Source organism: Lampetra planeri, chromosome 24, assembly GCF_965212315.1.
Source record: "Lampetra planeri chromosome 24, kcLamPlan1.2.h2, whole genome shotgun sequence".
In the NCBI taxonomy this organism is placed as follows: domain Eukaryota; kingdom Metazoa; phylum Chordata; class Hyperoartia; order Petromyzontiformes; family Petromyzontidae; genus Lampetra; species Lampetra planeri.
In genome coordinates this window covers 2,525,969-2,553,199 of record NC_136130.1, presented here as the reverse complement: position 1 = coordinate 2,553,199, position 27,231 = coordinate 2,525,969, and the positions used below count along the sequence as shown (strand labels likewise).

General features: G+C 40.8%; 10 non-coding genes across 10 annotated transcripts; all 10 read right to left on the bottom strand.

Moving 5' to 3' along the window:
* Positions 1–3,160: 3,160 nt before the first annotated feature.
* Positions 3,161–3,232, bottom strand: TRNAP-AGG (transfer RNA proline (anticodon AGG)). The gene has a single exon. It is a non-coding gene; the product is annotated as a tRNA-Pro (tRNA).
* Positions 3,233–4,042: 810 nt separating this feature from the next.
* Positions 4,043–4,114, bottom strand: TRNAP-AGG (transfer RNA proline (anticodon AGG)). The gene has a single exon. It is a non-coding gene; the product is annotated as a tRNA-Pro (tRNA).
* A 2,992-nt stretch (positions 4,115–7,106) lies between these two features.
* TRNAP-AGG (transfer RNA proline (anticodon AGG)) lies at positions 7,107–7,178 on the bottom strand. The gene has a single exon. It is a non-coding gene; the product is annotated as a tRNA-Pro (tRNA).
* An 821-nt stretch (positions 7,179–7,999) lies between these two features.
* On the bottom strand, positions 8,000–8,071 carry TRNAP-AGG (transfer RNA proline (anticodon AGG)). Its single transcript has one exon. It is a non-coding gene; the product is annotated as a tRNA-Pro (tRNA).
* Positions 8,072–12,792: 4,721 nt separating this feature from the next.
* TRNAP-AGG (transfer RNA proline (anticodon AGG)) lies at positions 12,793–12,864 on the bottom strand. The gene has a single exon. It is a non-coding gene; the product is annotated as a tRNA-Pro (tRNA).
* An 810-nt stretch (positions 12,865–13,674) lies between these two features.
* On the bottom strand, positions 13,675–13,747 carry TRNAP-AGG (transfer RNA proline (anticodon AGG)). Its single transcript has one exon. It is a non-coding gene; the product is annotated as a tRNA-Pro (tRNA).
* Positions 13,748–15,455: 1,708 nt separating this feature from the next.
* TRNAT-AGU (transfer RNA threonine (anticodon AGU)) lies at positions 15,456–15,527 on the bottom strand. Its single transcript has one exon. It is a non-coding gene; the product is annotated as a tRNA-Thr (tRNA).
* A 1,684-nt stretch (positions 15,528–17,211) lies between these two features.
* TRNAT-AGU (transfer RNA threonine (anticodon AGU)) lies at positions 17,212–17,283 on the bottom strand. Its single transcript has one exon. It is a non-coding gene; the product is annotated as a tRNA-Thr (tRNA).
* Positions 17,284–20,036: 2,753 nt separating this feature from the next.
* Positions 20,037–20,108, bottom strand: TRNAT-AGU (transfer RNA threonine (anticodon AGU)). The gene has a single exon. It is a non-coding gene; the product is annotated as a tRNA-Thr (tRNA).
* A 1,684-nt stretch (positions 20,109–21,792) lies between these two features.
* Positions 21,793–21,864, bottom strand: TRNAT-AGU (transfer RNA threonine (anticodon AGU)). The gene has a single exon. It is a non-coding gene; the product is annotated as a tRNA-Thr (tRNA).
* Between the last annotated feature and the right edge of the window lie 5,367 nt (positions 21,865–27,231).

Here is a 27,231-nt window from a genome sequence, read left to right as displayed (position 1 = left end):
CTTGTGTCGACCAATCCCCAAGAAAATGGTGCTTGGGCTCGTCCGGGATTGAACCCGGGACCTGTCGCACCCTAAGCGAGAATCATACCCCTAGACCAACGAGTCACTCATCTTCAACCAGTGAATAATGTTTGAAAATGAGGTTCAATCAACACTTCGATTATCTCATGAGATGTAACTTTGCTGAGAGATAATGAGCATTTTTGGCACAAATAAGTTTTGACAATGTTCTTAATACAAGATGTTGGTTGAAAATGCATGGCTATAGACTTGTACGAACAGCAATATGACTTTTCTATAACAAAAACAATGATATGGGATCCAATATTTAAGGACATTTCTAACTTTACTCACCACACACTCTAATACTCTCTTGAGATGAATAAAATTCAGGTCGAATGGCTCTTCGTGTATTGTTCTTATGATTGTCTACTCATCCCAGAAAAATAAACCTACCGGGCTTGGAATTGGGAACATCTTGCATCCAAAGCGAGAACCATACCCCTAGACCAACAAGCGACCTTTCTGTCGACATAGCGCATAAATACGAGTACTTGTGTAATAAAGAACTCGGACGCTTCTCTCTGACTCCGTGTCCTTTATTTGGGTTCTCAGCTTTTCCCTCACGGCACTCCCCTAGAGACCCTCTGCTTTGCAGCCCCAGGCTGCTGTCACTATTGCAGCCTCCTTCCTCTCCTTGCAGACCCGCTGCTGAACTCTGTGGGCAGCTCCCGCTGCCGAACTCCGCTTGCAGACCCGCTGCTGTTTGCAGCCTCCTCGCTGCTCCTGCTGCTCCGGGGTCGGTCACCGTTGGCTGACGGTGCCGAACCTCGTTCTCTGTGTATGGGGCGATCTCGCCACTCACCCCTTCTCCGCCCTGCGTGGCCTCACTCTTTCCCAGTCTCCAATCACTCTCTCTTCCGTCCCGCTGGCTGGCGCCGTCATGAGCCCCTCAGCCACCAGGCTGAGGCACGGCGACCACCCAACGCGGTCTGCACTCTTCCCTCCCCCGACTGACCCAGATGTCTTCCTGTCTCCCCGCTATACCATCTCCCCCCCACGTGACCCTGACTCCTCCCCCCATGACGTTATATCCACCAAGCCGTTTACGCCCGCATTACACCACCCTCCCCCGTAGAGAAAATTACAGCCGTCCTCGGCTGAAACAGAACAAAATAATGCGGGCGAAGGCATCACAACCAGGAGTCCCCCAGACACAACGGAGCTTATAACAACAACACAAGTAACGAAAGGGGAAGGATCAGGAACCGGAACAGAACAACAAGAATAATAATAGCACAACAACGGCAACCGACACGCAAGAATGGCACACGCGCACAACCCAGAAATGTGGTGTCTTAGAGCGTGTCCATGTTGTTGTTCCATCCGCTCGGCTATTCTGACCCTCACGGCACTACCCTATATACTCTCTGCTTTGCAGCCCCAGGCTGCTGTCACTATTGCAGCCTCCTTCCTCTCCTTGCAGACCCGCTGCTGAACTCTGTGGGCAGCTCCCGCTGCCGAACTCTCCTTGCAGACCCGCTGCTGTTTGCAGCCTCCTCGCTGCTCCTGCTGCTCCGGGGTCGGTCACCGTTGGCCGACGGTGCCGAACCTCGTTCTCTGTGTATGTGGCGATCTCGCCACTCACCCCTTCTCCGCCCTGCGTGGCCTCACTCTTTCCCAGTCTCCAATCACTCTCTCTTCCGTCCCGCTGGCTGGCGCCGTCATGAGCCCCTCAGCCACCAGGCTGAGGCACGGCGACCACCCAACGCGGTCTCCACTCTTCCCTCCCCCGACTGACCCAGATGTCTTCCTGTCTCCCCGCTATACCATCTCCCCCCCACGTGACCCTGACTCCTCCCCCCATGACGTCATATCCGCCAAGCCGTTTACGCCCGCATTACACTTGTATACGAGGATTCATGTAAAAAGCATGACTCTTGCATAGTAAAATGACGGAGTATAGGACAATGAGTCAAGAATTTGCCCAGATTTAGTCAGGCTAAAAACCATTTCAATGATGCGATTTCGTGAATTGCTTATTTTACACCAATTTTTATTTTTATCATGGCATCATCATTGGTGTCAAGATATTATCATGATTGCTAATTTATGGATGAACGAAAGAGTCCCTACGCTATGTCATTGATAGTATTGATTGACCATACCTCAACATGCTGTGCAGCAAAAGTTGTGAAGATAAAAGCCAGGGACAGTTCAACATTGACTTGGGCTTGTGTCGACCAATCCCCAAGAAAATGGTGCTTGGGCTCGTCCGGGATTGAACCCGGGACCTGTCGCACCCTAAGCGAGAATCATACCCCTAGACCAACGAGCCACTCATCTTCAACCAGTGAATAATGTTTGAAAATGAGGTTCAATCAACACTTCGATTATCTCATGAGATGTAACTTTGCTGAGAGATAATGAGCATTTTTGGCACAAATAAGTTTTGACAATGTTCTTAATACAAGATGTTGGTTGAAAATGCATGGCTATAGACTTGTACGAACAGCAATATGACTTTTCTATAACAAAAACAATGATATGGGATCCAATATTTAAGGACATTTCTAACTTTACTCACCACACACTCTAATACTCTCTTGAGATGAATAAAATTCAGGTCGAATGGCTCTTCGTGTATTGTTCTTATGATTGTCTACTCATCCCAGAAAAATAAACCTACCGGGCTTGGAATTGGGAACATCTTGCATCCAAAGCGAGAACCATACCCCTAGACCAACAAGCGACCTTTCTGTCGACATAGCGCATAAATACGAGTACTTGTATACGAGGATTCATGTAAAAAAGCATGACTCTTGCATAGTAAAATGACGGAGAATAGGACAATGAGTCAAGAATTTGCCCAGATTTAGTCAGGCTAAAAACCATTTCAATGATGCGATTTCGTGAATTGCTTATTTTACACCAATTTTGATTTTAATCATGGCATCATCATTGGTGTCAAGTTATTATCATGATATAAATGCAATTGCTAATTTATGGATGAACGAAGGAGTCCCTACGCTATGTCATTGATAGTATTGATTGACCATACCTCAACATGCTGTGCAGCAAAAGTTGTGAAGATAAAGGCCAGGGCCAGTTCAAAATTGACTTGGGTTTTTGTCGACCAATCCCCAAGAATATGGTGCTTGGGCTCGTCCGGGATTTGAACCCGGGACCTCTCACACCCTAAGCGAGAATCATACCCCTAGACCAACGAGCCACTCATCTTCAACCAGTGAATAATGTTTGAAAATGAGGTTCAATCAACACTTCGATTATCTCATGAGATATAACTTTGCTGAGAGATAATGAACATCTTTGGCACAAATAAGTTTTGACAATGTTCTTAATACAAGATGTTGGTTGAAAATGCATGGCTATAGACTTGTACGAACAGCAATATGACTTTTCTATAACAAAAACAATGATATGGGATGCAATATTTAAGGACATTTCTAACTTTACTCACCACACACTCTAATACTCTGTTGAGATGAATAAAACTCAGGTCGGATGACTCTTCGTGTATTGTTCTTATGATTGTCTACTCATCCCAGAAAAATAAACCTACCGGGCTTAGAATCGTAAACTTCTTGCATCCCAAGCGTGAACCATACCCCTAGACCAACAGGCGACCTTTCTGTCGACATAGCGCATAAATACGAGTACTTGTATACGAGGATTCATGTAAATAGCATGACTTTTGCATAGTAAACTGACGGAGAATAGGACAATGAGTCAAGAATTTGCCTAGATTTAGTCAGGCTAAAAACCATTTCAATGATGCGATTTCGTGAATTGCTTATTTTATACCAATTTTGATTTTAATCATGGCATCATCATTGGTGTCAAGATATTATCATGATTGCTAATTTATGGATGAACGAAGGAGTCCCTACGCTATGTCATTGATGGTATTGATTGACCATACCTCAACATGCTGTGCAGCAAAAGTTGTGAAGATAAAGGCCAGGGCCAGTTCAAAATTGACTTGGGTTTTTGTCGACCAATCCCCAAGAAAATGGTGCTTGGGCTCGTCCGGGATTTGAACCCGGGACCTCTCGCACCCTAAGCGAGAATCATACCCCTAGACCAACGAGCCTCTCATCTTCAGCCAGTGAATAATGTTTGAAAATGAGGTTCAATCAACACTTCGATTATCTCATGAGATGTAACTTTGCTGAGAGATAATGAGCATTTTTGGCACAAATAAGTTTTGACAATGTTCTTAATACAAGATGTTAGTTGAAAATGCATGGCTATAGACTTGTACGAACAGCAATATGACTTTTCTATAACAAAAACAATGATATGGGAACCAATATTTAAGGACATTTATAACTTTACTCACCACACACTCTAATACTCTGTTGAGATGAATAAAACTCAGGTCGGAGGAGTCCTCGTGTATTGTCCTTATGATTGTCTACTCATCCCAGAAAAATAAACCTACCGGGCTTGGAATCGGGAACTTCTTGCATCCAAAGCGAGAACCATACCCCTAGACCAACAAGCGACCTTTCTGTCGACATAGCGCATAAATACGAGTACTTGTATACGAGGATTCATGTAAAAAGCATGACTTTTGCATAGTAAACTGACGGTGAATAGGACAATGAGTCAAGAATTTGCCCAGATTTAGTCAGGCTAAAAACCATTTCAATGATGCAATTTCGTGAATTGCTTATTTTATACCAATTTTGATTTTAATCATGGCATCATCATTGGTGTCAAGATATTATCATGATTGCTAATTTATGGATGAACGAAGGAGTCCCTACGCTATGTCATTGATAGTATTGATTGACCATACCTCAACATGCTGTGCAGCAAAAGTTGTGAAGATAAAGGCCAGGGCCAGTTCAAAATTGACTTGGGTTTTTGTCGACCAATCCCCAAGAAAATAGTGCTTGGGCTCGTCCGGGATTTGAACCCCGGACCTCTCACACCCTAAGCGAGAATCATACCCCTAGACCAGGGGTCGGCAACCTGCGGCTCCGGAGCCGCATGCGGCTCTTTTGAACCTTGACCGCGGCTCCGGGGCGGATGCTAGCGAGGGGAGGAGGCGCACTGTGACACCTGCTCTGGCGTTGCCGCTGCTGACAGGTCGCCGCTCCGCTCCACACTGCCCGCCCGGTGACAGGCAATAACGTTGCCGTTGCTTTGTCACATGTTTGGAAGAAGTAAAAACCTTCCTGGGCAGCAAAGAGCTCACCTTTGCTGAGCTGGAACAGCCAGAGTGGCTGGAAAAATTACATTTTATGGTAGACATGACAGCACATCTAAACACGCTAAATACAACTCTTCAGGGGAAAGGAGGCACAGCCCTGCACATGCTGGAGGAGGTTTTGGCATTCGAGCGCAAGTTGACAGTGTTTGTCAAAGATTTACAGAGAGGTACACTGTCTCACTTTCCCTCTTTGAGAGAGTTCAAACAAAGTCATGATACGATAAATTTGGAATATTTCAAGTCTGCAATCACCACAATGCAAAGTTCGTTTGGGAAACGATTCTGTGAGTTCAGAGAGGAAAAAACGACATTATCCTTCCCTGTCACTCCCCTGGCGATCGATCCATCCCTATTGAATATGACTGCATTTGCAGGTGTAAGTCAACCTGATCTTGAGATGGAACTGGCCGATATAGCCGACAAAGATATATGGGTGTCCAAGTTCAAATGCTTGACCGCTACTCTTGAGGATGTTGCCCGTCAGAAGGCCATTCTGGCTCAGAATCATAAATGGAGTGATATTGAAAACCTTCCCAAACAGGACAAACTTGTATTCGAAACATGGAATGCCATCCCCAACACTTATATAAACATGAAAAAGTATGCATTTGGAGTCCTGTCGATCTTCGGCTCCACATATGTATGTGAGCAGGTCTTCTCCAACATGAACTATATTAAAAACAAACATCGATCACGCCTCACAGATGACAGCTTGCAAGCCTGTGTGAAAATGAAGGTGACGTCTTACAGCCCTGATGTGCAGACACTGTGCACTGAGGTTCAGGAGCAAAAATCCCATTAACCAGGTAATTTAGCTATTAATTTGCAAAAATATATTTTACATTGTTAAGTGAAAAAGTCCTTTTTTTATTCAGATTGACAGCTGACTGCACGATCCTGTATATAGCAATAAGGTAAGAAACAATATATGCAGTGTTATATTTGTTTTAAATGTTGCAATGGTTTTGCGGCTCCCAGTTTATTTTTTCCTTCGGAAACGGGTCCAAGTGGCTCTTTATGTCTTAAAGGTTGCAGACCCCTGCCCTAGACCAACGGGCCACTCATCTTCAACCAGTGAATAATGTTTGAAAATGAGGTTCAATCAACACTTCGATTATCTCGTGAGATATAACTTTGCTGAGAGATAATGAACATCTTTGGCACAAATAAGTTTTGACAATGTTCTTAATACAAGATGTTGGTTGAAAATGCATGGCTATAGACTTGTACGAACAGCAATATGACTTTTCTATAACAAAAACAATGATATGGGATCCAATATTTAAGGACATTTCTAACTTTACTCACCACACACTCTAATACTCTGTTGAGATGAATAAAACTCAGGTCGGAGGACTCTTCGTGTATTGTTCTTATGATTGTTTACTCATCCCAGAAAAATCAACCTACCGGGCTTAGAATCGTAAACTTCTTGCATCCCAAGCGTGAACCATACCCCTAGACCAACGGGCGACCTTTCTGTCGACATAGCGCATAAATACGAGTACTTGTATACGAGGATTCATGTAAATAGCATGACTTTTGCATAGTAAACTGACGGAGAATAGGACAATGAGTCAAGAATTTGCCCAGATTTAGTCAGGCTAAAAACCATTTCAATGATGCGATTTCGTGAATTGCTTATTTTACACCAATTTTGATTTTAATCATGATTTCCTCATTGGTGTCAAGTTATTATCATGGTATAAAGGCATTTGCTAATTCATGGATGAACGAAGGAGTCCCTTCGCTATGTCATTTATAGCATTGATTGACCATACCTCAGCATGCTGTGCAACAAACGTTGTGAAGATAAATGCCAGGGCCAGTTCAAAAATGACCAATTTCCAAGAAAATGGTGCTTGGGCTCGTCCGGGATTTGAACCCGGGACCTCTCGCACCCTAAGCGAGAATCATACCCCTAGACCAACGAGCCACTCATCTTCAACCAGTGAATGATGTTTGAAAATGAGGTTCAATCAACACTTCGATTATCTCATGAGATGTAACTTTGCTGAGAGATAATGAACATTTGTGGCACAAATAAGTTTTGACAATGTTCTTAATACAAGATGTTGGTTGAAAATGCATGGCTATAGACTTGTACGAACAGCAATATGACTTTTCTATAACAAAAACAATGATATGGGATCCAATATTTAAGGACATTTCTAACTTTACTCACCACACACTCTAATACTCTCTTGAGATGAATAAAATTCAGGTCGGAGGACTCTTCGTGTATTGTTCTTGTGATTGTCTACTCATCCCAGAAAAATAAACCTACCGGGCTTGAAATCGGGAACTTCTTGCATCCAAAGCGAGAACCATACCCCTAGACCAACAAGCGACCTTTCTGTCGACATAGCGCATAAATACGAGTACTTGTATACGTGGATTCATGTAAAAAGCATGACTTTTGCATAGTAAAATGGCGGAGAATAGGACAATGAGTCAAGAATTTGCCCAGATTTGGTCAGGCTAAAAACCATTTCAATGATGCGATTTCGTGAATTGCTTATTTTACACCAATTTTGATTTTAATCATGGCATCTTCATTGGTGTCAAGTTATTATCATGATATAAAGGCAATTGCTAATTTATGAATGAACGACGGAGTCCCTACGCTATGTCATTGATAGTATTGATTGACCATACCTCAACATGCTGTGCAGCAAAAGTTGTGAATATAAAAGACAGGGCCAGTTCAAAATTGACTTGGGTTTTTGTCGACCAATCCCCAAGAAAATGGTGCTTGGGCTCGTCCGGGATTTGAACCCGGGACCTCTCGCACCCTAAGCGAGAATCATATCCCTAGACCAACGAGCCACTCATCTTCATCCAGTGAATAATGTTTGAAAATGAGGTTCAATCAACACTTCGATTATCTCATGAGATGTAACTTTGCTGAGAGATAATGAACATTTTTGGCACAAATAAGTTTTGACAATGTTCTTAATACAAGATGTTGGTTGAAAATGCATGGCTATAGACTTGTACGAACAGCAATATGACTTTTCTATAACAAAAACAATGATATGGGATCCAATATTTAAGGAGATTTCTAACTTTACTCACCACACACTTTAATACTCTGTTGAGATGAATAAAACTCAGGTCGGAGGACTCTTCGTGTATTGTTCTTATGATTGTCTACTCATCCCATAAAAATAAACCTACCGGGCTTGGAATCGTAAACTTCTTGCATCCAAAGCATGAACCATAACTCTAGACCAACAGGCGATCTTTCTGTCGACATAGCGCGTAAATACGAGTACTTGTATACGAGGATTCATGTAAATAGCATGACTTTTGCATAGTAAACTGACGGAGAATAGGACAATGAGTCAAGAATTTGCCCAGATTTAGTCAGGCTAAAAACCATTTCAATGATGCGATTTCGTGAACTGCTTATTTTATACCTATTTTGATTTTAATCATGGCATCATCATTGGTGTCAAGATATTATCATAATTGCTAATTTATGGATGAACGAAGGAGTCCCTACGCTATGTCATTGATAGTATTGATTGACCATACCTCAACATGATGTGCAGCAAAAGTTGTGAAGATAAAAGCCAGGGCCAGTTCAAAATTGAATTGGGTTTTTGTCGACCAATCCCCAAGAAAATGGTGCTTGGGCTCGACCGGGATTGAACCCGGGACCTGTCACACCCTAAGCGAGAATCATACCCATAGACCAACGAGCCACTCATCTTCAACCAGTGAATAATGTTTGAAAATGAGGTTCAATCAACACTTCGATTATCTCATGAGATGTAACTTTGCTGAGAGATAATGAACATTTTTGGCACAAATAAGTTTTGACAATGTTCTTAATACAAGATGTTGGTTGAAAATGCATGGCTATAGACTTGTACGAACAGCAATATGTCTTTTCTATAACAAAAACAATGATATGTGATCCAATATTTAAGGACATTTCTAACTTTACTCACCACACACTCTAATACTCTCTTGAGATGAATAAAATTCAGGTCGGAGGACTCTTCGTGTATTGTTCTTATGATTGTCTACTCATCCCAGAAAAATAAACCTACCGAGCTTGGCATCGGGAACTTCTTGCATCCAAAGCGAGAACCATACCCTTAGACCAACAAGCGACCTTTCTGTCGACATAGCGCATAAATACGAGTACTTGTATACGAGGATTCATTTAAAAAGCATGACTTTTGCATTGTAAAATGACGGAGAATAGGACAATGAGTCAAGAATTTGCCGAGATTTAGTCAGGCTAAAAACCATTTCAATGATGCGATTTCGTGAATTGCTTATTTTACACCAATTTTGATTTTAATCATGATTTCCTCATTGGTGTCAAGTTATTATCATGATATAAAGGCATTTGCTAATTCATGGATGAACGGAGTCCCTTCGCTTTGTCATTTATAGCATTGATTGACCATACCTCAGCATGCTGGGCAACAAACGTTGTGAAGATAAATGCCAGGGCCAGTTCAAAAATGACCAATTTCCAAGAAAATGGTGCTTGGGCTCGTCCGGGATTTGAACCCGGGACCTCTCGCACCCTAAGCGAGAATCATACCCCTAGACCAGGGGTCGGCAACCTGCGGCTCCGGAGCCGCATGCGGCTCTTTTGAACCTTGACCGCGGCTCCGGGGCGGATGCTAGCGAGGGGAGGAGGCGCACTGTGACACCTGCTCTGGCGTTGCCGCTGCTGACAGGTCGCCGCTCCGCTCCACACTGCCCGCCCGGTGACAGGCAATAACGTTGCCGTTGCTTTGTCACATGTTTGGAAGAAGTAAAAACCTTCCTGGGCAGCAAAGAGCTCACCTTTGCTGAGCTGGAACAGCCAGAGTGGCTGGAAAAATTACATTTTATGGTAGACATGACAGCACATCTAAACACGCTAAATACAACCCTTCAGGGGAAAGGAGGCACATCCCTGCACATGCTGGAGGAGGTTTTGGCATTCGAGCGCAAGTTGACAGTGTTTGTCAAAGATTTACAGAGAGGTACACTGTCTCACTTTCCCTCTTTGAGAGAGTTCAAACAAAGTCATGATACGATAAATTTGGAATATTTCAAGTCTGCAATCACCACAATGCAAAGTTCGTTTGGGAAACGATTCTGTGAGTTCAGAGAGGAAAAAACGACATTATCCTTCCCTGTCACTCCCCTGGCGATCGATCCATCCCTATTGAATATCAACCTGATCTTGAGATGGAACTGGCCGATATAGCCGACAAAGATATATGGGTGTCCAAGTTCAAATGCTTGACCGCTACTCTTGAGGATGTTGCCCGTCAGAAGGCCATTCTGGCTCAGAATCATAAATGGAGTGATATTGAAAACCTTCCCAAACAGGACAAACTTGTATTCGAAACATGGAATGCCATCCCCAACACTTATATAAACATGAAAAAGTATGCATTTGGAGTCCTGTCGATCTTCGGCTCCACATATGTATGTGAGCAGGTCTTCTCCAACATGAACTATATTAAAAACAAACATCGATCACGCCTCACAGATGACAGCTTGCAAGCCTGTGTGAAAATGAAGGTGACGTCTTACAGCCCTGATGTGCAGACACTGTGCACTGAGGTTCAGGAGCAAAAATCCCATTAACCAGGTAATTTAGCTATTAATTTGCAAAAATATATTTTACATTGTTAAGTGAAAAAGTCCTTTTTTTATTCAGATTGACAGCTGACTGCACGATCCTGTATATAGCAATAAGGTAAGAAACAATATATGCAGTGTTATGTTTGTTTTAAATGTTGCAATGGTTTTGCGGCTCCCAGTTTATTTTTTCCTTCGGAAACGGGTCCAAGTGGCTCTTTATGTCTTAAAGGTTGCAGACCCCTGCCCTAGACCAACGAGCCACTCATCTTCAACCAGTGAATAATGTTTGAAAATGAGGTTCAATCAACACTTCGATTATCTCATGAGATGTAACTTTGCTGAGAGATAATGAACATTTTTGGCACAAATAAGTTTTGACAATGTTCTTAATACAAGATGTTGGTTGAAAATGCATGGCTATAGACTTGTACGAACAGCAATATGACTTTTCTATAACAAAAACAATGATATGGCATCCAATATTTAAGGACATTTCTAACTTTACTCACCACACACTCTAATACTCTGTTGAGATGAATAAAACTCAGGTCGGAGGACTCTTCGTGTATTGTTCTTATGATTGTCTACTCATCCCATAAAAATAAACCTACCGGGCTTGGAATCGTAAACTTCTTGCATCCAAAGCATGAACCATAACTCTAGACCAACAGGCGATCTTTCTGTCGACATAGCGCGTAAATACGAGTACTTGTATACGAGGATTCATGTAAATAGCATGACTTTTGCATAGTAAACTGACGGAGAATAGGACAATGAGTCAAGAATTTGCCCAGATTTAGTCAGGCTAAAAACCATTTCAATGATGCGATTTCGTGAACTGCTTATTTTATACCTATTTTGATTTTAATCATGGCATCATCATTGGTGTCAAGATATTATCATAATTGCTAATTTATGGATGAACGAAGGAGTCCCTACGCTATGTCATTGATAGTATTGATTGACCATACCTCAACATGATGTGCAGCAAAAGTTGTGAAGATAAAAGCCAGGGCCAGTTCAAAATTGACTTGGGTTTTTGTCGACCAATCCCCAAGAAAATGGTGCTTGGGCTCGTCCGGGATTGAACCCGGGACCTGTCACACCCTAAGCGAGAATCATACCCATAGACCAACGAGCCACTCATCTTCAACCAGTGAATAATGTTTGAAAATGAGGTTCAATCAACACTTCGATTATCTCATGAGATGTAACTTTGCTGAGAGATAATGAGCATTTTTGGCACAAATAAGTTTTGACAATGTTCTTAATACAAGATGTTGGTTGAAAATGCATGGCTATAGACTTGTACGAACAGCAATATGTCTTTTCTATAACAAAAACAATGATATGGGATCCAATATTTAAGGACATTTCTAACTTTACTCACCACACACTCTAATACTCTCTTGAGATGAATAAAATTCAGGTCGGAGGACTCTTCGTGTATTGTTCTTATGATTGTCTACTCATCCCAGAAAAATAAACCTAACGAGCTTGGCATCGGGAACTTCTTGCATCCAAAGCGAGAACCATACCCTTAGACTAACAAGCGACCTTTCTGTCGACATAGCGCATAAATACGAGTACTTGTATACGAGGATTCATGTAAAAAGCATGACTTTTGCATTGTAAAATGACGGAGAATAGGACAATGAGTCAAGAATTTGCCGAGATTTAGTCAGGCTAAAAACCATTTCAATGATGCGATTTCGTGAATTGCTTATTTTACACCAATTTTGATTTTAATCATGATTTCCTCATTGGTGTCAAGTTATTATCATGATATAAAGGCATTTGCTAATTCATGGATGAACGGAGTCCCTTCGCTATGTCATTTATAGCATTGATTGACCATACCTCAGCATGCTGGGCAACAAACGTTGTGAAGATAAATGCCAGGGCCAGTTCAAAAATGACCAATTTCCAAGAAAATGGTGCTTGGGCTCGTCCGGGATTTGAACCCGGGACCTCTCGCACCCTAAGCGAGAATCATACCCCTAGACCAACGAGCCACTCATCTTCAACCAGTGAATAATGTTTGAAAATGAGGTTCAATCAACACTTCGATTATCTCATGAGATGTAACTTTGCTGAGAGATAATGAACATTTTTGGCACAAATAAGTTTTAACAATGTTCTTAATACAAGATGTTGGTTGAAAATGCATGGCTATAGACTTGTACGAACAGCAATATGACTTTTCTATAACAAAAACAATGATATGGGATCCAATATTTAAGGACATTTCTAACTTTACTCACCACACACTCTAATACTCTGTTGAGATGAATAAAACTCAGGTCGGAGGACTCTTCGTGTATTGTTCTTATGATTGTCTACTCATCCCATAAAAATAAACCTACCGGGGCTTGGAATCGTAAACTTCTTGCATCCAAAGCGTGAACCATAACTCTAGACCAACAGGCGATCTTTCTGTCGACATAGCGCGTAAATACGAGTACTTGTATACGAGGATTCATGTAAAAAGCATGACTTTTGCATAGTAAACTGACGGAGAATAGGACAATGAGTCAAGAATTTGCCCAGATTTAGTCAGGCTAAAAACCATTTCAATGATGCGATTTCGTGAATTGCTTATTTTACACCAATTTTTATTTTAATCATGGCATCATCATTGGTGTCAAGATGTTATCATGATTGCTAATTTATGGATGAACGAAGGAGTCCCTACGCTATGTCATTGATAGTTTTGATTGACCATACCTCAACATGCTGTGCAGAAAAAGTTGTGAAGATAAAAGCCAGGGCCAGTTCAAAATTGACTTGGGTTTTTGTCGACCAATCCCCAAGAAGATGGTGCTTGGTCTCGTCCGGGATTTGAACCCGGGACCTCTCGCACCCTAAGCAAGAATCATACCCCTAGACCAACGAGCCACTCATCTCCAACCAGTGAATAATGTTTGAAAATGAGGTTCAATCAACACTTCGATTATCTCATGAGATGTAACTTTGCTGAGAGATAATGAACATTTGTGGCACAAAAAAGTTTTGACAATATTCTTAATACAAGATGTTGGTTGAAAATGCATGGCTATAGACTTGTACGAACAGCAATATGACTTTTCTATAACAAAAACAATGATATGGGATCCAATATTTAAGGACATTTCTAACTTTACTCACCACACACTCTAATACTCTGTTGAGATGAATAAAACTCAGGTCGGAGGACTCTTCGTGTATTGTTCTTATGATTGTCTACTCATCCCAGAAAAATAAACCTACCGGGCTTGGAATCGTAAACTTCTTGCATCCAAAGCGTGAACCATACCCCTAGACCAACACGCGACCTTTCTGTCGACATAGCGCGTAAATACGAGTACTTGTATACGAGGATTCATGTAAATAGCATGACTTTTGCATAGTAAACTGACGGAGAATAGGACGAGTCAAAAATTTGCCCAGATTTAGTCAGGCTAAAACCATTTCAATGATGCGATTTCGTGAATTGCTTATTTTATACCAATTTTGATTTTAATCATGGCATCATCATTGGTGTCAAGTTATTATCATGATATAAAGGCAATTGCTAATTTATGGATGAACGAAGGAGTCCCTACGCTATGTCATTGATAGTATTGATTGACCATACCTCAACATGCTGTGCAGCAAATTTGTGAAGATAAAAGCCAGGACCAGTTCAAAATTGACTTGGGTTTTTGTCCACAAATCCCCAAGAAAATGGTGCTTGGGCTCGTCCGGGATTGAACCCGGGACCTGTCGCACCCTAAGCGAGAATCATACCCCTAGACCAACGAGCCAGTCATCTTCAACCAGTGAATAATGTTTGAAAATGAGGTTCAATCAACACTTCGATTATCTCATGAGATGTAACTTTGCTGAGAGATAATGAGCATTTTTGGCACAAATAAGTTTTGACAATGTTCTTAATACAAGATGTTGGTTGAAAATGCATGGCTATAGACTTGTACGAACAGCAATATGACTTTTCTATAACAAAAACAATGATATGGGATCCAATATTTAAGGACATTTCTAACTTTACTCACCACACACTCTAATACTCACTTGAGATGAATAAAATTCAGGTCGGAGGACTCTTCGTGTATTGTTCTTATGATTGTCTACTCATCCCAGAAAAATAAACCTACCGGGCTTGGAATCGGGAACTTCTTGCATCCAAAGCGAGAACCATACCCCTAGACCAACAAGCGACCTTTCTGTCGACATAGCGCATAAATACGAGTACTTGTATACGAGGATTCATGTAAAAAGCATGACTTTTGCATAGTAAAATGACGGAGAATAGGACAATGAGTCAAGAATTTGCCCAGATTTAGTCAGGCTAAAAACCATTTCAATGATGCGATTTCGTGAATTGCTTATTTTACACCAATTTTGATTTTAATCATGGCATCATCATTGGTGTCAAGTAAATATCATGATATAAAGGCAATAGCTAATTTATGGATGAACGAAGGAGTCCCTACGCTATGTCATTGATAGTATTGATTGACCATACCTCAACATGCTGTGCAGCAAAAGTTGTGAAGATAAAAGCGAGGGCCAGTTCAAAATTGACTTGGGTTTTTGTCGACCAATCCCCAACAAAATGGTGCTTGGGTTCGTCCGGGATTGGAACCCGGGACCTCTCGCACACTAAGCGAGAATCATACCCCTAGACCAACGAGCCACTCATTTTCAACCAGTAAATAATGTTTGAAAATGAGGTTCAATCAACACTTCGATTATCTCATGAGATTTAACTTTGCTGAGATATAATGAGCATTTTTGGCACAAATAAGTTTGGACAATGTTCTTAATACAAGATGTTGGTTGAAAATGCATGGCTATAGACTTGTACGAAGAGCAATATGACTTTTCTATAACAAAAACAATGATATGGGATCCAATATTTAAGGACATTTCTAACTTTACTCACCACACACTCTAATACTCTCTTGAGATGAATAAAATTCAGGTCGGAGGACTCTTCGTGTATTGCTCTCATCCCAGAAAAATAAACCTACCGGGCTTGGAATTGGGAACTTCTTGCATCCAAAGCGAGAACCATACCCCTAGACCAACAAGCGATCTTTCTGTCGACATAGCGCGTAAATACGAGTACTTGTATACGAGGATTCATGTAAATAGCATGACTTTTGCATAGTAAACTGACGGAGAATAGGACAATGAGTCAAAAATTTGCCCAGATTTAGTCAGGCTAAAAACCATTTCAATGATGCGATTTCGTGAATTGCTTATTTTATACCAATTTTGATTTTAATCATGGCATCATCATTGGTGTCAAGTTATTATCATGATATAAAGGCAATTGCTAATTTATGGATGAACGAAGGAGTCCCTACGCTATGTCATTGATAGTATTGATTGACCATACCTCAACATGCTGTGCAGCAAATTTGTGAAGATAAAAGCCAGGACCAGTTCAAAATTGACTTGGGTTTTTGTCCACCAATCCCCAAGAAAATGGTGCTTGGGCTCGTCCGGGATTGAACCCGGGACCTGTCACACCCTAAGCGAGAATCATACCCCTAGACCAACGAGCCAGTCATCTTCAACCAGTGAATAATGTTTGAAAATGAGGTTCAATCAACACTTGGATTATCTCATGAGATGTAACTTTGCTGAGAGATAATGAGCATTTTTGGCACAAATAAGTTTTGACAATGTTCTTAATACAAGATGTTGGTTGAAAATGCATGGCTATAGACTTGTACGAACAGCAATATGACTTTTCTATAACAAAAACAATGATATGGGATCCAATATTTAAGGACATTTCTAACTTTACTCACCACACACTCTAATACTCCCTTGAGATGAATAAAATTCAGGTCGGAGGACTCTTCGTGTATTGCTCTCATCCCAGAAAAATAAACCTACCGGGCTTGGAATTGGGAACTTCTTGCATCCAAAGCGAGAACCATACCCCTAGACCAACAAGCGATCTTTCTGTCGACATAGCGCATAAATACGAGTACTTGTATACGAGGATTTATGTAAAAAGCATGACTTTTGCATAGTAAACTGACGGAGAATAGGACAATGAGTCAAGAAATTGCCCAGATTTAGTCAGGCTAAAAACCATTTCAATGATGCGATTTCGTCAATTGCTTATTTTACACCAATTTTGATTTTAATCATGGCATCATCATTGGTGTCAAGTTATTATCATGATATAAAGGCAATTGCTAATTTATGGATGAACGAAGGAGTCCCTACTCTATGTCATTGATAGTATTGATTGACCATACCTCAACATGCTGTGCAGCAAAAGTTGTGAAGATAAAAGCCAGGGCCAGTTCAAAATTGACTTGGGTTTTTGTCGACCAATCCCCAACAAAATGGTGCTTGGGTTCGTCCGGGATTTGAACCCGGGACCTCTCGCACACTAAGCGAGAATCATACCCCTAGACCAACGAGCCACTCATTTTCAACCAGTAAATAATGTTTGAAAATGAGGTTCAATCAACACTTCGATTATCTCATGAGATTTAACTTTGCTGAGATATAATGAGCATTTTTGGCACAAATAAGTTTAGACAATGTTCTTAATACAAGATGTTGGTTGAAAATGCATGGCTATAGACTTGTACGAAGAGCAATATGACTTTTCTATAACAAAAACAATGATATGGGATCCAATATTTAAGGACATTTCTAACTTTACTCACCACACACTCTAATACTCTCTTGAGATGAATAAAATTCAGGTCGGAGGACTTTTCGTGTATTGCTCTCATCCCAGAAAAATAAACCTACCGAGCTTGGAATCGGGAACTTCTTGCATCCAAAGCGAGAACCATACCCCTAGACCAACAAGCGATCTTTCTGTCGACATAGCGCATAAATACGAGTACTTGTATACGAGGATTTATGTAAAAAGCATGACTTTTGCATAGTAAACTGACGGAGAATAGGACAATGAGTCAAGAAATTGCCCAGATTTAGTCAGGCTAAAAACCATTTCAATGATGCGATTTCGTGAATTGCTCATTTTACACCAATTTTGATTTTAATCATGGCATCATCATTGGTGTCAAGATATTATCATGATTGCTAATTTATGGATGAACGAAGGAGTCCCTACGCTATGTCATTGATAGTGTTGATTGACCATACCTCAACATGCTGTGCAGCAAAAGTTGTGAAGATAAAAGCCAGGGCCAGTTCAAAATTGACTTGGGTTTTTGTCGACCAATCCCCAAGAAAATGGTGCTTGGGCTCGTCCAGGATTTGAACCCAGGACCTCTCGCACCCTAAGCGAGACTCATACCCCTAGACCAACGAGCCACTGATCTTCAACCAGTGAATAATGTTTGAAAATGAGGTTCAATCAACACTTCGATTATCTCATGAGATGTAACTTTGCTGAGAGATAATGAACATTTGTGGCACAAAAAGTTTTGACAATGTTCTTAATACAAGATGTTGGTTGAAAATACATGGCTATAGACTTGTACGAACAGCAATATGACTTTTCTATAACAAAAACAATGATATGGGATCCAATATTTAAGGACATTTCTAACTTTACTCACCACACACTCTAATACTCTATTGAGATGAATAAAACTCAGGTCGGAGGACTATTCGTGTATTGTTCTTATGATTGTCTACTCATCCCATGAAAATAAACCTACCGGGCTTGGAATCGTAAACTTCTTGCATCCAAAGCATGAAGCATAACTCTAGACCAGGGGTCGGCAACCTACGGCTCCGGAGCCGCATGCGGCTCTTTACGGGCTGCTTCTTGACGATATGTACGTATGTACATAGATGCATTGCGGCTCTTGAAATACTGAATTTTGTACCGAATTGGAAAGAAATGGCTCTTCTTGTTATTTTGGTTGCCGATCCCTGCTCTAGACCAACAGGCGATCTTTCTGTCGACATAGCGCGTAAATACGAGTACTTGTATACGAGGATTCATGTAAATAGCATGACTTTTGCATAGTAAACTGACGGAGAATAGGACAATGAGTCAAGAATTTGCCCAGATTTAGTCAGGCTAAAAACCATTTCAATGATGCGATTTCGTGAATTGCTTATTTTATACCAATTTTGATTTTAATCATGGCATCATCATTGGTGTCAAGTTATTATCATGATATAAAGGCAATTGCTAATTTATGGATGAACGAAGGAGTCCCTACGCTATGTCATTGATAGTATTGATTGACCATACCTCAACATGCTGTGCAGCAAATTTGTGAAGATAAAAGCCAGGACCAGTTCAAAATTGACTTGGGTTTTTGTCCACAAATCCCCAAGAAAATGGTGCTTGGGCTCGTCCGGGATTGAACCCGGGACCTGTCGCACCCTAAGCGAGAATCATACCCCTAGACCAACGAGCCAGTCATCTTCAACCAGTGAATAATGTTTGAAAATGAGGTTCAATCAACACTTCGATTATCTCATGAGATGTAACTTTGCTGAGAGATAATGAGCATTTTTGGCACAAATAAGTTTTGACAATGTTCTTAATACAAGATGTTGGTTGAAAATGCATGGCTATAGACTTGTACGAACAGCAATATGACTTTTCTATAACAAAAACAATGATATGGGATCCAATATTTAAGGACATTTCTAACTTTACTCACCACACACTCTAATACTCACTTGAGATGAATAAAATTCAGGTCGGAGGACTCTTCGTGTATTGTTCTTATGATTGTCTACTCATCCCAGAAAAATAAACCTACCGGGCTTGGAATCGGGAACTTCTTGCATCCAAAGCGAGAACCATACCCCTAGACCAACAAGCGACCTTTCTGTCGACATAGCGCATAAATACGAGTACTTGTATACGAGGATTCATGTAAAAAGCATGACTTTTGCATAGTAAAATGACGGAGAATAGGACAATGAGTCAAGAATTTGCCCAGATTTAGTCAGGCTAAAAACCATTTCAATGATGCGATTTCGTGAATTGCTTATTTTACACCAATTTTGATTTTAATCATGGCATCATCATTGGTGTCAAGTAAATATCATGATATAAAGGCAATAGCTAATTTATGGATGAACGAAGGAGTCCCTACGCTATGTCATTGATAGTATTGATTGACCATACCTCAACATGCTGTGCAGCAAAAGTTGTGAAGATAAAAGCGAGGGCCAGTTCAAAATTGACTTGGGTTTTTGTCGACCAATCCCCAACAAAATGGTGCTTGGGTTCGTCCGGGATTGGAACCCGGGACCTCTCGCACACTAAGCGAGAATCATACCCCTAGACCAACGAGCCACTCATTTTCAACCAGTAAATAATGTTTGAAAATGAGGTTCAATCAACACTTCGATTATCTCATGAGATTTAACTTTGCTGAGATATAATGAGCATTTTTGGCACAAATAAGTTTGGACAATGTTCTTAATACAAGATGTTGGTTGAAAATGCATGGCTATAGACTTGTACGAAGAGCAATATGACTTTTCTATAACAAAAACAATGATATGGGATCCAATATTTAAGGACATTTCTAACTTTACTCACCACACACTCTAATACTCTCTTGAGATGAATAAAATTCAGGTCGGAGGACTCTTCGTGTATTGCTCTCATCCCAGAAAAATAAACCTACCGGGCTTGGAATTAGGAACTTCTTGCATCCAAAGCGAGAACCATACCCCTAGACCAACAAGCGATCTTTCTGTCGACATAGCGCGTAAATACGAGTACTTGTATACGAGGATTCATGTAAATAGCATGACTTTTGCATAGTAAACTGACGGAGAATAGGACAATGAGTCAAAAATTTGCCCAGATTTAGTCAGGCTAAAAACCATTTCAATGATGCGATTTCGTGAATTGCTTATTTTATACCAATTTTGATTTTAATCATGGCATCATCATTGGTGTCAAGTTATTATCATGATATAAAGGCAATTGCTAATTTATGGATGAACGAAGGAGTCCCTACGCTATGTCATTGATAGTATTGATTGACCATACCTCAACATGCTGTGCAGCAAATTTGTGAAGATAAAAGCCAGGACCAGTTCAAAATTGACTTGGGTTTTTGTCCACCAATCCCCAAGAAAATGGTGCTTGGGCTCGTCCGGGATTGCACCCGGGACCTGTCACACCCTAAGCGAGAATCATACCCCTAGACCAACGAGCCAGTCATCTTCAACCAGTGAATAATGTTTGAAAATGAGGTTCAATCAACACTTGGATTATCTCATGAGATGTAACTTTGCTGAGAGATAATGAGCATTTTTGGCACAAATAAGTTTTGACAATGTTCTTAATACAAGATGTTGGTTGAAAATGCATGGCTATAGACTTGTACGAACAGCAATATGACTTTTCTATAACAAAAACAATGATATGGGATCCAATATTTAAGGACATTTCTAACTTTACTCACCACACACTCTAATACTCTCTTGAGATGAATAAAATTCAGGTCGGAGGACTCTTCGTGTATTGCTCTCATCCCAGAAAAATAAACCTACCGGGCTTGGAATTGGGAACTTCTTGCATCCAAAGCGAGAACCATACCCCTAGACCAACAAGCGATCTTTCTGTCGACATAGCGCATAAATACGAGTACTTGTATACGAGGATTTATGTAAAAAGCATGACTTTTGCATAGTAAACTGACGGAGAATAGGACAATGAGTCAAGAAATTGCCCAGATTTAGTCAGGCTAAAAACCATTTCAATGATGCGATTTCGTCAATTGCTTATTTTACACCAATTTTGATTTTAATCATGGCATCATCATTGGTGTCAAGTTATTATCATGATATAAAGGCAATTGCTAATTTATGGATGAACGAAGGAGTCCCTACTCTATGTCATTGATAGTATTGATTGACCATACCTCAACATGCTGTGCAGCAAAAGTTGTGAAGATAAAAGCCAGGGCCAGTTCAAAATTGACTTGGGTTTTTGTCGACCAATCCCCAACAAAATGGTGCTTGGGTTCGTCCGGGATTTGAACCCGGGACCTCTCGCACACTAAGCGAGAATCATACCCCTAGACCAACGAGCCACTCATTTTCAACCAGTAAATAATGTTTGAAAATGAGGTTCAATCAACACTTCGATTATCTCATGAGATTTAACTTTGCTGAGATATAATGAGCATTTTTGGCACAAATAAGTTTAGACAATGTTCTTAATACAAGATGTTGGTTGAAAATGCATGGCTATAGACTTGTACGAAGAGCAATATGACTTTTCTATAACAAAAACAATGATATGGGATCCAATATTTAAGGACATTTCTAACTTTACTCACCACACACTCTAATACTCTCTTGAGATGAATAAAATTCAGGTCGGAGGACTTTTCGTGTATTGCTCTCATCCCAGAAAAATAAACCTACCGAGCTTGGAATCGGGAACTTCTTGCATCCAAAGCGAGAACCATACCCCTAGACCAACAAGCGATCTTTCTGTCGACATAGCGCATAAATACGAGTACTTGTATACGAGGATTTATGTAAAAAGCATGACTTTTGCATAGTAAACTGACGGAGAATAGGACAATGAGTCAAGAAATTGCCCAGATTTAGTCAGGCTAAAAACCATTTCAATGATGCGATTTCGTGAATTGCTCATTTTACACCAATTTTGATTTTAATCATGGCATCATCATTGGTGTCAAGATATTATCATGATTGCTAATTTATGGATGAACGAAGGAGTCCCTACGCTATGTCATTGATAGTGTTGATTGACCATACCTCAACATGCTGTGCAGCAAAAGTTGTGAAGATAAAAGCCAGGGCCAGTTCAAAATTGACTTGGGTTTTTGTCGACCAATCCCCAAGAAAATGGTGCTTGGGCTCGTCCAGGATTTGAACCCAGGACCTCTCGCACCCTAAGCGAGACTCATACCCCTAGACCAACGAGCCACTGATCTTCAACCAGTGAATAATGTTTGAAAATGAGGTTCAATCAACACTTCGATTATCTCATGAGATGTAACTTTGCTGAGAGATAATGAACATTTGTGGCACAAAAAGTTTTGACAATGTTCTTAATACAAGATGTTGGTTGAAAATACATGGCTATAGACTTGTACGAACAGCAATATGACTTTTCTATAACAAAAACAATGATATGGGATCCAATATTTAAGGACATTTCTAACTTTACTCACCACACACTCTAATACTCTATTGAGATGAATAAAACTCAGGTCGGAGGACTATTCGTGTATTGTTCTTATGATTGTCTACTCATCCCATGAAAATAAACCTACCGGGCTTGGAATCGTAAACTTCTTGCATCCAAAGCATGAAGCATAACTCTAGACCAGGGGTCGGCAACCTACGGCTCCGGAGCCGCATGCGGCTCTTTACGGGCTGCTTCTTGACGATATGTACGTATGTACATAGATGCATTGCGGCTCTTGAAATACTGAATTTTGTACCGAATTGGAAAGAAATGGCTCTTCTTGTTATTTTGGTTGCCGATCCCTGCTCTAGACCAACAGGCGATCTTTCTGTCGACATAGCACGTAAATACGAGTACTTGTATACGAGGATTCATGTAAATAGCATGACTTTTGCATAGTAAACTGACGGAGAATAGGACAATGAGTCAAGAATTTGCCCAGATTTAGTCAGGCTAAAAACCATTTCAATGATGCGATTTCGTGAATTGCTTATTTTACACCAATTTTGATTTTAATCATGGCATCATCATTGGTGTCAAGTTATTATCATGATATAAAGGCAATTGCTAATTTATGGATGAACGAAGGAGTCCCTACGCTATGTCATTGATAGTATTGATTGGCCATACCTCAACATGCTGTGCAGCAAAAGTTGTGAAGATAAAAGCCAGGGCCAGTTCATAATTGACTTGGGTTTTTGTCGACCAATCCCCAAGAAAATGGTGCTTGGGATCGTCCGGGATTGAACCCGGGACCTGTCGCACCCTAAGCGAGAATCATACCCCTAGACCAACGAGCCACTCATCTTCAACCAGTGAATAATGTTTGAAAATGAGGTTCAATCAACACTTCGATTATCTCATGAGATGTAACTTTGCTGAGAGATAATGAGCATTTTTGGCACAAATAAGTTTTGACAATGTTCTTAATACAAGATGTTGGTTGAAAATGCATGGCTATAGACTTGTACGAACAGCAATATGACTTTTCTATAACAAAAACAATGATATGGGATCCAATATTTAAGGACATTTCTAACTTTACTCACCACACACTCTAATACTCTCTTGAGATGAATAAAATTCATGTCGGAGGACTCTTCGTGTATTGCTCTCATCCCAGAAAATGCATGGCTATAGACTTGTACGAACAGCAATATGACTTTTCTATAACAAAAACAATGATATGGGATCCAATATTTAAGGACATTTCTAACTTTACTCACCACACACTCTAATACTCTCTTGAGATGAATAAAATTCATGTCGGAGGACTCTTCGTGTATTGCTCTCATCCCAGAAAAATAAACCTACCGGGCTTGGAATCGGGAACTTCTTGCATCCAAAGCGAGAACCATACCCCTAGACCAACAAGCGACCTTTCTGTCGACATAGCGCATAAATACGAGTACTTGTATACGAGGATTTATGTAAAAAGCATGACTTTTGCATAGTAAACTGACGGAGAATAGGACAATGAGTCAAGAAATTGCCCAGATTTAGTCAGGCTAAAAACCATTTCAATGATGCGATTTCGTGAATTGCTCATTTTACACCAATTTTGATTTTAATCATGGCATCATCATTGGTGTCAAGATATTATCATGATTGCTAATTTATGGATGAACGAAGGAGTCCCTACGCTATGTCATTGATAGTATTGATTGACCATACCTCAACATGCTGTGCAGCCAAAGTTGTGAAGATAAAAGCCAGGGCCAGTTCAAAATTGACTTGGGTTTTTGTCGACCAATCCCCAAGAAAATGGTGCTTGGGTTCGTCCGGGATTGAACCCGGGACCTGTCGCACCCTAAGCGAGAATCATACACCTAGACCAGGGGTCGGCAACCAAAATAACAAGAAGAGCCATTTCTTTCCAATTCGGTACAAAATTCAGTATTTCAAGAGCCGCAATGCATCTGAGTACATACTGTACATACGTACATATCGTCAAGAAGCAGCCCGTAAAGAGCCGCATGCGGCTCCGGAGCTGTAGGTTGCCGACCCCTGCCCTAGACCAACGAGCCACTCATCTTCAACCAGTGAATAATGTTTGAAAATGAGGTTCAATCAACACTTCGATTATCTCATGAGATGTAACTTTGCTGAGAGATAATGAGCATTTTTGGTACAAATAAGTTTTGACAATGTTCTTAATACAAGATGTTGGTTGAAAATGCATGGCTATAGACTTATACGAACAGCAATATGACTTTTCTATAACAAAAACAATGATATGGGATCCAATAATTAAGGACATTTCTAACTTTACTCACCACACACTCTAATACTCTCTTGAGATGAATAAAATTCAGGTCGGAGGACTCTTCGTGTATTGTTCTTATGATTGTCTACTCATCCCAGAAAAATAAACCTACCGGGCTTGGAATCATAAACTTCTTGCATCCAAAGCAAGAACCATACCCCTAGACCAACAAGCGACCTTTCTGTCGACATAGCGCGTAAATACGAGTACTTGTATACGAGGATTCATGTAAAAAGCATGACTTTTGCATAGTAAACTGACGGAGAATAGGACAATGAGTCAAGAATTTGCCCAGATTTAGTCAGGCCAAAAACCATTTCAATGATGCGATTTCGTGAATTGCTTATTTTATACCAATTTTGATTTTAATCATGGCATCATCATTGGTGTCAAGATATTATCATGATTGCTAATTTATGGATGAACGAAGGAGTCCCTACGCTATGTCATTGATAGTATTGATTGATCATACCTCAGCATGCTGTGCAGCAAAAGTTGTGAAGATAAAAGCCAGGGCCAGTTCAAAATTGACTTGGGTTTTTGTCGACCAATCCCCAAGTAAATGGTGCTTGGGCTCGTCCGGGATTGAACCCGGGACCTGTCGCACCCTAAGCGAGAATCATACCCCTAGACCAACAAGCCACTCATCTTCAACCAGTGAATAATGTTTGAAAATGAGGTTCAATCAACACTTCGATTATCTCATGAGATGTAACTTTGCTGAGAGATAATGAACATTTTTGGCACAAATAAGTTTTGACAATGTTCTTAATACAAGATGTTGGTTAAAAATGCATGGCTATAGACTTATACGAACAGCAATATGACTTTTCTATAACAAAAACAATGATATGGGATCCAATAATTAAGGACATTTCTAACTTTACTCACCACACACTCTAATACTCTCTTGAGATGAATAAAATTCAGGTCGGAGGACTCTTCGTGTATTGTTCTTATGATTGTCTACTCATCCCAGAAAAATAAACCTACCGGGCTTGGAATCATAAACTTCTTGCATCCAAAGCAAGAACCATACCCCTAGACCAACAAGCGACCTTTCTGTCGACATAGCGCGTAAATACGAGTACTTGTATACGAGGATTCATGTAAAAAGCATGACTTTTGCATAGTAAACTGACGGAGAATAGGACAATGAGTCAAGAATTTGCCCAGATTTAGTCAGGCCAAAAACCATTTCAATGATGCGATTTCGTGAATTGCTTATTTTATACCAATTTTGATTTTAATCATGGCATCATCATTGGTGTCAAGATATTATCATGATTGCTAATTTATGGATGAACGAAGGAGTCCCTACGCTATGTCATTGATAGTGTAGTGGTGGTACGCGCTGGGTGTATATGTCGTGTGCCAGCGCGTATGTACGGGTGTGTGTGTGGTGACGCGCGCTGACGGGGAGGAGCAGGCGTCAGTGCGCGGGTGGGGGTAGTGCTGCTGATTGGCTGTGTGCCGGTGACGCGCCCAGAGGGAGTGATCGGGTAGCAGCGCGGTGTGATTGGTCAAAGAGTGGAAACACGCGCTGAGCGGAACCGGATCGTGGGGATAGCGCGTGGGGATTGGGTAACGGAGGAGCGGTGCCGACGTTGAGGTCCGCATCCGCTCCGTCTCCCGGGAAGAAGGGGTATATAAGGTGATGCACAGAGGAGCAAGGGGCAGAAGTGGAACCATCTAAGAATGAAGACGAAGGTGTAGAGATAGAGCCCGGAGAGGAGAGTAATGGAGAGTAGAAGAGAGTAAGGTATAGTGTGTAGCCAGCGAGATAGAAAGGTCTACACGAGCTGAGTAATGTATAGTGTGTAGCCAGCGAGATAGAACGGTCTACACGAGCTGAGTAATGTATAGTGTGTAGCCAGCGAGATAGAAAGGTCTACACGAGCTGAGTAATGTATAGTGTGTAGCCAGCGAGATAGAACGGTCTACACGAGCTGAGTAATGTATAGTGTG